General features: G+C 41.7%; 1 long non-coding RNA gene across 1 annotated transcript; it reads right to left on the reverse strand.

Moving 5' to 3' along the window:
• Positions 1–7,900: 7,900 nt before the first annotated feature.
• On the reverse strand, positions 7,901–8,295 carry LOC105356969. Its single transcript, XR_911006.1, has 2 exons — positions 8,162–8,295; positions 7,901–8,080 (listed from the first exon to the last, which is right to left on the reverse strand). It is a non-coding gene; the product is annotated as an uncharacterized LOC105356969 (long non-coding RNA).
• Positions 8,296–11,376: the final 3,081 nt, after the last annotated feature.

Consider the following 11,376-nt stretch of genomic DNA (forward strand, 5'->3'; position numbering starts at 1 on the left):
CAATGCATGGCTGGGGAAGGCGGATATCGCAGATGTTCTCACTGTTCTACCTCTCCATCCCTCCCAGTGGCGTCTTCTAGGCGTTAGGTGGCGCTCAAAGTGTTGTTTATCAGTTTACCTTTCGGCTTTCGTAACAGTCTTCATGGTTTTGACTACATTTGTCAGAAGCTGTGTGCTGGACTTTGTGTAATCCTATGGGCTCCCCTTCGTTTTGCATCTTCTTGATGTTTTCTCTGTGTTCTATTTTCCTCCTTTATCACCGGTCTTTTTCATCTCTGTGGTCGCGACTCATTTCAAATCTGGGTTTCCGCTTTATTTAAGTAAGACGTATGGTCCTCCTCCCATCTGGATTTATTTCTGCCATGGATCTCTGGTTCATTGATGCAAGCCTCTCTTCCCACTATAAAAATCCCTCACATTCGTGTCGCGCATGGTTTTTCAGTCTTTGGATGTATGAGAAGGGATTTTTGTCGCTTTTGGGCCATCTGAATTTTGCTATGTGCGTTATTCCCCTCGGTTATCCCTCATCTTGTTTTCTGGTTGTAGGTAGTTCGGTCCCGGACCTCCATGTTCCTGTTGTTCTGGATGTTTCTCTGTCTTGCGTTTCTGGTCTCTCCTTATCGATGCTTGGAGTGGTGTTTTGTTTTTGCGATGACTGATTCCTGTCTTCAGTCTCCCTCCACTTGTTTTCTGTGGCTGCGCCCTCCGTTGGTTTTGTGGGGAATTTTATGAAGAGTGGTTCATGAATGTCCGACCGCCAGAAATTTAGGATGTTGAACCCAAATCCACAGCTCTAATGGTCCCCTAACGGATCATGTGGTTCTGAGAGAATTCAGCCGTGGAGATTATTACAAAGGTTGTTTCAAGAAGTGCAATGATGAATAGTTTAATGCGTCATGGGTTGACATGGTTTAGTGTTTAAATAACTTTATACTACGAGTACATTTTATCCCTGGCCGTAGACACAATATCACTGACGCTCTCTAGCTTCAGTTCCAAGAGTTAAATTTAGTATCTGCAAGCCAATCCTCAGTCTTCCCTGCTTTCAAGCAGATGACACTCGACTGAGAGCATCTCCATTTAGAGACTTGTTGTACTCCGCCTCTAAATGCATGAGGTTCAGTCCAGCTAGAATACAATCAAAACCTACGATCCCTCATCAATCTCAAATTGTTCTTCCTTTGCCAGTATCCAGACACCCCTTTGCCAATTACTATTTAAGTCTAAGTCTTGTTGTCCACCTATTTGAGAAACACTGATATCAAGTACAAAGTATCAAATCCAGCCGAGCTGCAGTCCATTGCTACATGAGATGTCGACCTTCTACATCTATTAATCTCCTTGGTCCTCGTGTACTTTTCCATTCACCTGCTCCTCTATGGCCTTCTAGAGGTGCGTCCCTCCTGAAATGACAAAGTGTTACTTCTCTCTTACCATTGGTGCATTTAAAATGTTGGTGTTAAGATTACGTGCAGGTTCCATATTTCACTGTCGATTCTCTGTTGGAATCCTTGCTTCTGGTGGCTTTTTATGGTGCGATGAATACACAAATAGCACCCTCTCTTGAAACTCATTACTTGATTTCACTTTCTCAGATTTGTTCTTTGAAGCACTTTTATTCGCTTCATCTCAAGCATTCTAAAAACTGATCAGTTCTAAGTTATTTATATATTCATTGCCAAGACTAATACTGCTTTTGTCTTTATCTATGCATCGCTTCCTGAGCCTGCGACCCCTACTCCCCGGTCAGCACTTAAGTTTCTGGTGGATGATGTAAAACCCTTGATAAGTTGGCTGGCTTCCAGGTTCCACAGTCTCTACTCGTCCGGCAGCTTCCCTGCAGATCGTTGCCCCTGCACTCCTTGATCTGGTGCTGCAATGACGACTGCACTCCACGTACCTATTTCTGCACTGGAAGTGATGGGGCAGTGGACCTCCTCCGCGTTCCAAAGAGACTTCAGACTTAAATAAATCATTATGTTAGCAGCAGAAAGGAAAATAATTTCTTAAATTTTGGATGTTTAAATACTATATTTTGCCAGGTGGAAGCCTTGAAATTAGGATGTTCTTAAGCTTGTATTATAGTATGCCAATGGAGCTGGAATTTGGATGTTACTTAAGCTCATATTATTAGTATGCGGATCGAAGCATCAAATTTATGGCCGTTAAGCTCGCATCTTAGTACTTCAGATGGAAGCGTCAAAATAATGGATGTTAAGCTCGTATCATGGTGTGCCAGTGGAAGCCTTGGATTTTTGGATGTTGAGCTTTGTGTTGTCTCACAGGTTTGGTTCATGTAGGTTTCAATTTATTGTTCCCTACAGCGTCTCTACGGACATGGCTCCACGTTCAGTTTGCCTGGCTCATTTTCTCTTCTATCTGGATTGTGTGTTCCCTTCGTGGCGCTGTACTCGAACGGGAGCGGCCCTACGGTCAATGGTGCCGGGTCACACATAGCAGTCATACTTGTAAGTCTGTTGAATATGGAATGCCTCCGAAACACACTTCATCTGACTCAAACACATAATAATGATCTTAACATTCACTTTTGGTTTTGTTGGTTTTTTGTTGATTTTGTTGGTTTTGATTTGGTAGTTTAATACCCAAAGTTTTCTATGGAGATCTTTGTTTTATGTATCTGAACAGAGCCTTATGCCAAACTACAAGAAATATGCAATAAATCTTCTGTCAAACCAAAAGAAATATGGAATAAATCTTCTTTACTGCATGAGTTGTCTGAGTGATAAGGCTTTACTGCCAAAACCATAACTCAAACCAGGAGCGTAGATGCAAAGACGCTCCGACACAGAATGGTCACAGATTAAATAGACAAACATAACACACCTGAGGGGGGGCGCTAGCGAGCAGGCAATGGAGTAGGTCGCATGTTTAGCGTGCTCTGCATAAATTAGCAAAAAAGCCATAATACTCTAAAAAGTGCCAAGAAAACTCGTGCGGCTTAGCAACCTATCCTCTTTCCTCATCGCCTGGATTTTATTCTGCAAGCTGAGATGGCAAGTAGTCTCCGCAAATATAAATATACGGGCAAAGCTGCTGCCTCTGCTAGCAAAGCGTGCTCAGACTCAGCTAGCTCCACACTTAGCACACCACCTGAAGAGCTAGGAGCACCAATGGAGCCGTGTGAACTGTCTGAGACGGGACTTCTAGATCTGAAGAGCGACATACTGGCCTCGATCAAATCAGAAATCACCCAGCTCTTCCAGACGGAGCTCGCAAAAGTGATAGCGAAGGAGTTCGGGGAGGTGAAAATGGAGATGCAAGCGGTCCGAACAGAGTTGGCCAACAACACCGCCACAGTGCGGTCAGAGTTGAAAGCAATTCAATCTACTGTGTCAGAGATGGAGCGAGGACTTTCAGGGTGTTCAGATGACATAACAACTTTACAAAAATCTGTCCAGCAGCTGGAAAAAAACATGTCGATCCTCCAAGAAAAGTGTGTGGATATGGAAGGACGCATGCGGAGATCAAACATTCGCATATTGAATGTACCCGAGGAAGTTCCGACCACACCCGATTCAATCTCCAAACTACTCAAAGAGGTGTTGAAAATCAATAAAGAAGTGCTGATTGACAGATGCCACCGCGCTCTACAGACGAGACAAGCAGATGGGAAAGCCAGAGCGATCATCGCGAAGATGCACTACGATCAGGATTACTCTGAGGTCTTCCGCCGTGCCCGAGCTGCGGGTCCTCTCCTCTACAAAGGTGCCACCGTCCTCATTTTTCCCGATTATCCACCGAGTGTAGCCAGCGCCAGGGCGGCCTTCAATGAGGTAAAAAAGCTTCTGCGTGGACGGGAGAACGTGCGTTATGGGCTGCTTCACCCGGCACAGCTGCGGATTACACACAATGGAATTGAAAAACGATTTAAGGATGCAGCACAAGCCATGACGTATGTGAAGGGAAATATTCTTTGAGGAGTGATTATTTTGAGTTTTTTCTCTTATTCTTTTTTTCCTCTATTTTTTACTCATCTACGTTATTCCTGTGGGGGTTTTTTTGTCACACCGGGAGACTGACGGAAATGCTCATCTGTCACACACAAATTATACTTCCACTCTATATGACTACTAAAAGGATGGTAATCTGAATAAATAGGTAAACTATGATCGGAATGAACCATACCTTTTCCTCCCTTTTTTTATTATTAAACTTTTTTAATTCAATATATATATATATATATATATATTTTTTTTTGTGTGACCTCTTCACCTGCACCATTTTTGGACATTTAATCTGAATGTCAGATGTTAAAAGGCTTTTTGGTATTTCTACTCTTAAATATTTTTGCAGAGCAAACTGGACGCTAAAGTTCTAACAATCACATAATGTGTGGATTTTGTTGTAAGAGGGTTGTGTATGATCACCATGTTCTTGTTGGTGATGGGTGGGGTGGGTTACCTGTTGCACCTAAAGTTATTTTATTTTCATCTGTTGCATCTATTTCTGTTAAAGTGATGAGATCTCATGTCTTACAGGTTGTATTTACTTGCCCAGATTAATACCTTAAAAATACTGTTTTTCATAGCAAATGGCTAGTTATATAGTTCAGTTATTCAATAATCAGTATGGCTGTTGCCCAGTTAATTTTGTTAGCTGGAATGTCAAATCACTAAATCATCCATTAAAACGTAGGAAGGTGCTCTCACATTTGGAGCAGCTGAATACTGACATTGCCTTCCTCCAAGAAACTCATCTAAACCAGTGTTTTTCAACCAGTGTGCCGCGGCACACTAGTGTGCCGTGGGAGATGGTCAAGTGTGCCGTGGAAAATTGCCCTCATTAACTGATCTAAAAACATTAACCATCTCCAAGAAATCAGCTCTTTGTTCATCCAAACAGGTCCTGATAAAACACTGAGTAGTTAGGAATATGAAAGATCATAAAATACTTATTTCTCTGTGTTTAACTGATTCTATTAAAGACATTTTGATAAGAATGACGGCACCGCGATTTACCTGCAGCTATAACTGTTTTCTGAAAAGTCCCGCAGCTTTTACTGTCTCCACGACTCCACCAATCATTCTTGAAGGCTTAATCACATGTCATCAGTCTGACCAATCAGAAGTGTTTAAAGTCTAAACTTCCTTGTTCCAATTTAGCTCATAACTCACTCATTTCCAACAAAAACACCAGCTAAAGCTCGTCTTTAGCGGTGTAGCTTTCCACAGAATCCGGTATCAGACCGTGGAACAAGTGAACAAAACCATGAAACTCAGAGACGCAAGTGTTTCTGCCGTTTTCTCGCCGTATTCACACTACATCTCCCATGATGCATTGGCTTAAAGGGACAGCGCCTTAGCGTACAATGAGTCGTCCTTGTTACACGGATTGAAACCACAACGAACATACAGTTTGTATGTAACTTAACTTTTATTACATCTTTTAGAAAAAACATCTGCAACTTCCTGCTTTTTCTGCCACAATCATCACAAAAATGCACGTCAGATTGCCGGGGGGGGGGGGGGGGGGGGCTGTAGATCAAAACAGACTATGAGTTTCTGCCTTTTTTTGGGGGGGGGGGGGGGGGGGGGGCTGGTGTGACACGGGATTTTTGTCAAGGTTAAAGTGTGCCGTGGCTCAAAAAAGGTTGAAAAACACTGATCTAAACACCTTTGATCACTCCAGACTTAGAGGGGGATGGGTGGGACATATTTTTCATTCTACCTTTCATTCTAAATCCAGAGGAACAGCCATTCTCATTAAAACATCAATTTATTTTAACATGACAAAAGTAGAAGGTGACCCGTCTGGAAGATATATAATAGTAGTGGGAAGATTGAATAATACTCCTGTTATACTGGCAAACATTTATGCTCCTAATTAGGACAATGGTGTTTTTTTTACTGAAATTTTTTCCCGAATACCAAACATAGATTCGCACCATCTCATCCTTGGTGGTGATATAAATTGTGTACTAACTCCTTCCCTTGACCGTAGTTCGCCTAAATCCACACAACCATCACAGGCCTCTCAAGTGATCAACCAGCTTCTTAAAACATATGGAATGTTTGATGTCTGGAGATTCCAGAATCCCAATAGCAGAAGTTACTCTTTCTACTCACCAGTACACAAAACTTTCTCACGAATTGATTATTTTTTCCTTGATAGCAACCTACTTTCTCTAGTCAATAAGTGTGAATATCAAGCAATAGTTATATCTGACCATGCACCATTGTTAATGACATTGAAAATGCCAAGTCCAGGTAATAAATATCGACCATGGCGATTTAATACTCTACTGCTTTCAGATAGAGAGTTTGTTAAATTTATTTCAAAGGAAATAAAGGAATATATCACACGTAATAGCACCCCTGGAATATCCTCTAGCTTAATTTGGGAATCATTAAAAGCATACCTTAGAGGCCAAATTATATCTTATAGTGCTAGAACGAAAAGACTTCTAACTGAAAAGATTAAGAGGATTGAAAATGATATTCTCCAATTAGATGATATGCTAGCTAACTCCCCTTCATCTGACCTGTTCAAAAAGCGCCTAGCTCTTCAGACCGAATATAATCTGTCGACTACACGGCAGATTGAAAATCTTTTAAATAAATGTCGATATAAATCATATGAACATGGGGAAAAGATAGGTAAAACACTCGCCCATCAGCTTCGTCATCAGCAAGTGGCTCAGGCTATTATAGCCATCAACACTGAACAGAATGTGAAGTTAACTGACCCTTTAGAGATTAATCAAAGGTTTCATACATATTATACACAGTTATACACCTCAGAATCTAAAAAGGATCAAGTACTTTTTGACAAGTTTTTTAGCAAGCTTAATCTGCCTAGAGTAGATGAGGAAGTATCTCAAAATCTGGAGAGACCTTTTAAAACAGAAGATATTCAGAAGGCCATAAATTCTATGCAAAGTGGGAAATCACCAGGACCAGATGGCTTCCCAAGTGAATTTTTCAAAACCTTTGCAAAAGATTTGTCCCCTATATTACTCTCAGTCTATGATGACTCCTCCCTCTCAGGTTCTCTCCCAGAGACTATGAGACAGGCTGTTATCTCTTTGATACATAAAAAAGGTAAAAGTCACTTAGAGTGCAGTTCTTACCGGCCTATCTCGTTATTAAATGTAGATAGTAAAATCTTTGCTAAGATACTAGCACATCGCTTGGAAACTGTTTTGCCCTCTATCGTATCTGATGATCAAACAGGGTTTATCAAAGATCGTCATTCTTTTCATAATGTTCGAAGACTCTTAAATATTCTTCATCATCCCTCTCCACCAGATACATCTGAAATAGTTCTCTCGCTTGATGCTGAGAAAGCGTTCGACCGTGTGGAGTGGGACTACCTTTTTTATACACTTAAAAAATTTGGCTTTGGCCCAAGGTGTATCTCATGGATACGTATTCTCTACTCTTCCCCAGTCTCAGCAATTCGTACCAATAATAATCTTTCACCTTTTTTTAAGCTGGGACGTGGAACAAGGCAAGGATGCCCCTTATCACCTTTATTATTCGCTTTGGTCATTGAACCTCTAGCAATTACTCTTCGAGGTGATGATTCTATTAAAGGTATTCAGAGAGGGGATTCTGAACACAAAGTATCTCTGTACGCGGATGACACATTACTATATATATCTGATCCCCTATACAGCCTTCCTCATTTATTCACACTTTTGCGTGAGTTTGGAAAAATATCAGGTTATAAAATAAATATGCACAAAAGTGAACTGATGCCCATAAATCCTGTTGCACGTAAAGATGTGTCAAATTCCATACCATTTAAATTAAGCCAGCATAAATTCAAGTATCTAGGGATTTGGATCACAAGCAATTATAAACATATTGTCATGGCTGACGAGACTGTGGCAGACCCAGATGCTGAAACCCGGAAGGAATACTCGGCAGGCGAGGCAGACGAGTAGTAAAGGATTTAATGGAGGAATGACAGAGTTCCAAGAGAGGATGTTTTGTGGATGGTTGGAGGGTCTTGGCGGCGAACACCGCGTTTCCAGAAGGATGTCCAGAGGGGCGACGAGGAGGGACCAGAGCGAAGGTGAGTCGGAGTCCAGAACGTGACAGGCGTGATCGTGATCCTAGGCAGGCAGAGACAAGACAAGGTTAGGCGAGGCAGATGATACATGGACTAGAATAGCGAGCAAGGCCAGAGAGTGCACCGTGGAGTACAACGAACTAGCGTCGAGTAAGGGTCCTGGTTCTCCTTAAGAGTCCCCCGGCTGATGAAGATGATGAAGCGCAGCTGGAGTCCTCAGGTGAACCTGATGAGGAGGCGGGGCCAGCAGGGGGTACCATGACACATATGTACAAAACAAACTTTATTCCATTGTTAGATAGTGTAAAACAAGATCTGCAACGCTGGCAATCCTTACCAATTTATTTAGGAGGCAGAATTAATGTTGTTAAAATGAACATCCTACCTAAGTTTCTATATCTTTTTCAGTCTATACCTTTATTTTTAACAAAAACATTCTTTTCTAACCTAGACAAACTGATTTCATCATTTATATGGAATGGGAAGACTGCCCGCATTCGCAAAAATATTTTACAATACCACAAAGATTATGGGGGAATGTCACTTCCCAATTTCCAATACTATTACTGGGCAGCAAATATCCGTACATTACTTTATTGGCTAGAGACATCAAGTCATAAGGATCTTAAATGGTTAAATTTTGAACGAATGTCATGTCAATCTGCCTCTTTACACTCTCTACTTTGTTCAACAATACCACTGTCACAATCTCTCGACAAAATTTCACAGAACCCAGTAGTTAAACATTCACTTAAAATCTGGGCACAATTTAGGAGAAGCCTGCACCTTAAAAATATGTCAATCTATGCCCCAGTTGTGAAAAATATTATGTTTCTCCCTTCCATAACTGATAACTCTTTTACATATTGGTCCGCAAATGGTCTGAGAACCCTGAAGGATCTGTTCATCGAAGGTCAATTTGTTTCATTTCAGAGACTAAAAAGTGAATTTAGAATTCCTGATGTTCACTTCTTCAGATACCTTCAACTTCGAAGTTTTCTATCTACCACATTCACCCATTTCCCTTCGCGACCACCAGACTCACTTCTTGAAAACATCTTGACCTTTAATCCACAGTCAAAAGGACTCATCAGCAAAATATACTCTGCAATCAACTCATCAAACACAGATCCACTGACTCATACCAAAAGAAAGTGGGAAGAAGATTTGGCTACGGACCTATCAGAGGATGTATGGCAGACTGCTCTTCAGAATATTTATTCATCCTCTATATGCTTAAGACAAAGGGTTATACAATTCAAGGTGGTTCACAGACTGCATTGGTCCAAAGTAAAGTTAGCTAAAATCAAACCAGACCTTAATGCTAATTGTGATCGTTGTGATAGGGTACCAGGTACACTTTTGCATATGTTTTGGTTTTGTCCGACACTAAGGGCCTTCTGGCACAACATCTTTCAACTTCTCTCTGACGCATTGGGGACGCACATGGCTCCTGAGGCCTCAATTGCAATTTTTGGTGTATCAGAGTTCTCTCTGCGGCTTCCAAGTAAATCCAAAAGTGTGATCGCTTTCACTACACTTCTGGCCAGGAGGCTAATCCTCCTACACTGGAAAAACAAACAACCCCCTACTTTTAGGAAATATCTTGTGGATCTTATGTACCATCTTACCGTAGAAAAAATCAGATATTCAATGAAGGGTTGTACTGCAGGGTTTTTTAATGTCTGGCAGCCAGTTCTGAGCAAGATCAAAGATATTGATCCATCGCTTCTTTCTGAGGGGTAACACTGTTACTCCATTCAGCAAAATCCTTTTTTATTGTATTTAATTATTTTTCTTTAGGGTGCAACAGGGGGGGTTTGTTTGTTTGTTTGGGGTATTAAGGAAAAAAAAAAAAAAAGTTTGAATGTCTTTTACACTGTATATGTTGCTGAATACTCAAATAAAAAGAAACTTGGTAGAAAAAACATAACACACCTGATGCAGAACACCTGTGACTCTCGCAGGAGACCTCAGGAAGGGGAGGGCCTCCAGGACAGATCACAGCGGAGAACAGGAGACGGGCCTTTCCATGACACTTTATCTCTTCTGGACCTTTAGGTTTTTGTTTTTGTTTTATAAATTATTCACTTTGAAATCTTTTGCAGCAAATATCCTCTGAAGTTTTTTCTTTACTAAATGCATCAGAAAAACAGCTGCTGGTGTGATTGTGTGAGAAAACGAGCAATATGCATCTTAGTATGACATCTAGCAACATTTTCATGAAGCACTTGTGTAGTTATTTTTGTTCATTTGTACCTGAAATTTGACTGTCACACCCTTTGGACCTCCCTACGCCTCCTCCTCCTCTCGTCTGCCTGCTCTGCTTCTTCCCCCACTTCCTCTTCCAGACAAGTTTACCAACTGTCATGCAGATCTGAGCATGGACAGATGGTCACAAATGGAAAGTGTTTACTTCTGCGCGGCTCCTAACAAAACGAGCAGATGCCGGCAGAGCTGCTACTCGTTTCCAATCAGCATGACACCAAAGCTTTGCTCAACGGGAGGAGGATACGGAGAGCAAGGCCACTCAGGACTTGAGGAGTTCCTCCTGAGAACTGAGTGGTTTATTTTCAAAGATACACACAGATGTGCCTGTTCTCCATGACACACCTCCAGAGAAGGTCAGGACCGGCTTCGTTTCGTTTCTTCTGTCTGCTTGCTTTCAGCGTCTGTGGAGTTTGGTTTGATTTCCTTAATAACAAAAACATGGGATAGAATTCCCTGTGCTGCACATGCTGTGAGCAGCCAGGTGAGAGACACACGGCAGTCGTGGTTCTGTACCATCTGGGTCAGAATGACTCACCAAAACGGAAACTCAGTCCAGGTGTTGCTGAAGCACAACAGGAAACGGCTACTTTAGGAGGAAAGCAGGATGTGAATCTTAACCAGTCAGCCTAACATGGAATTAGAAATCTATGAAACAAGCAGAATTCAAAGAGGAACGATTGGACCTCAGATTATTCCAGCTTTGTAATTAAATGAAGAACGGGCACAAAGAAAGGGTCTTTGATGATGGGGCCTGTGGAGCGGCAGAGAACAGCAGACAGCTGGAACAAGGTGAAGATGGACAGAAAGGAGGCTGGAAAAGTCCAGCTCAAAAGAAAGACTTTTAAATTAAAAGGGAAGAATTTTATTGAATAGATTGACTTTGAGAATTAGCAACAGCGCGTAACCTCCCACACGTTTCCACGCTCAGAAACTTTCATGGCACTGCAGCGCTCTTGGAGATCAGCTCTGGTGATCAGCTCTGGTGATCTAACGGTCTGACACAAAGTGAAACGGTGGTCCCACAACAACACCAGACGACTCGCACAGGTGACTTACCTCTCTGACGGT

Source organism: Oryzias latipes, chromosome 22, assembly GCF_002234675.1.
Source record: "Oryzias latipes chromosome 22, ASM223467v1".
NCBI classification, from domain to species: domain Eukaryota; kingdom Metazoa; phylum Chordata; class Actinopteri; order Beloniformes; family Adrianichthyidae; genus Oryzias; species Oryzias latipes.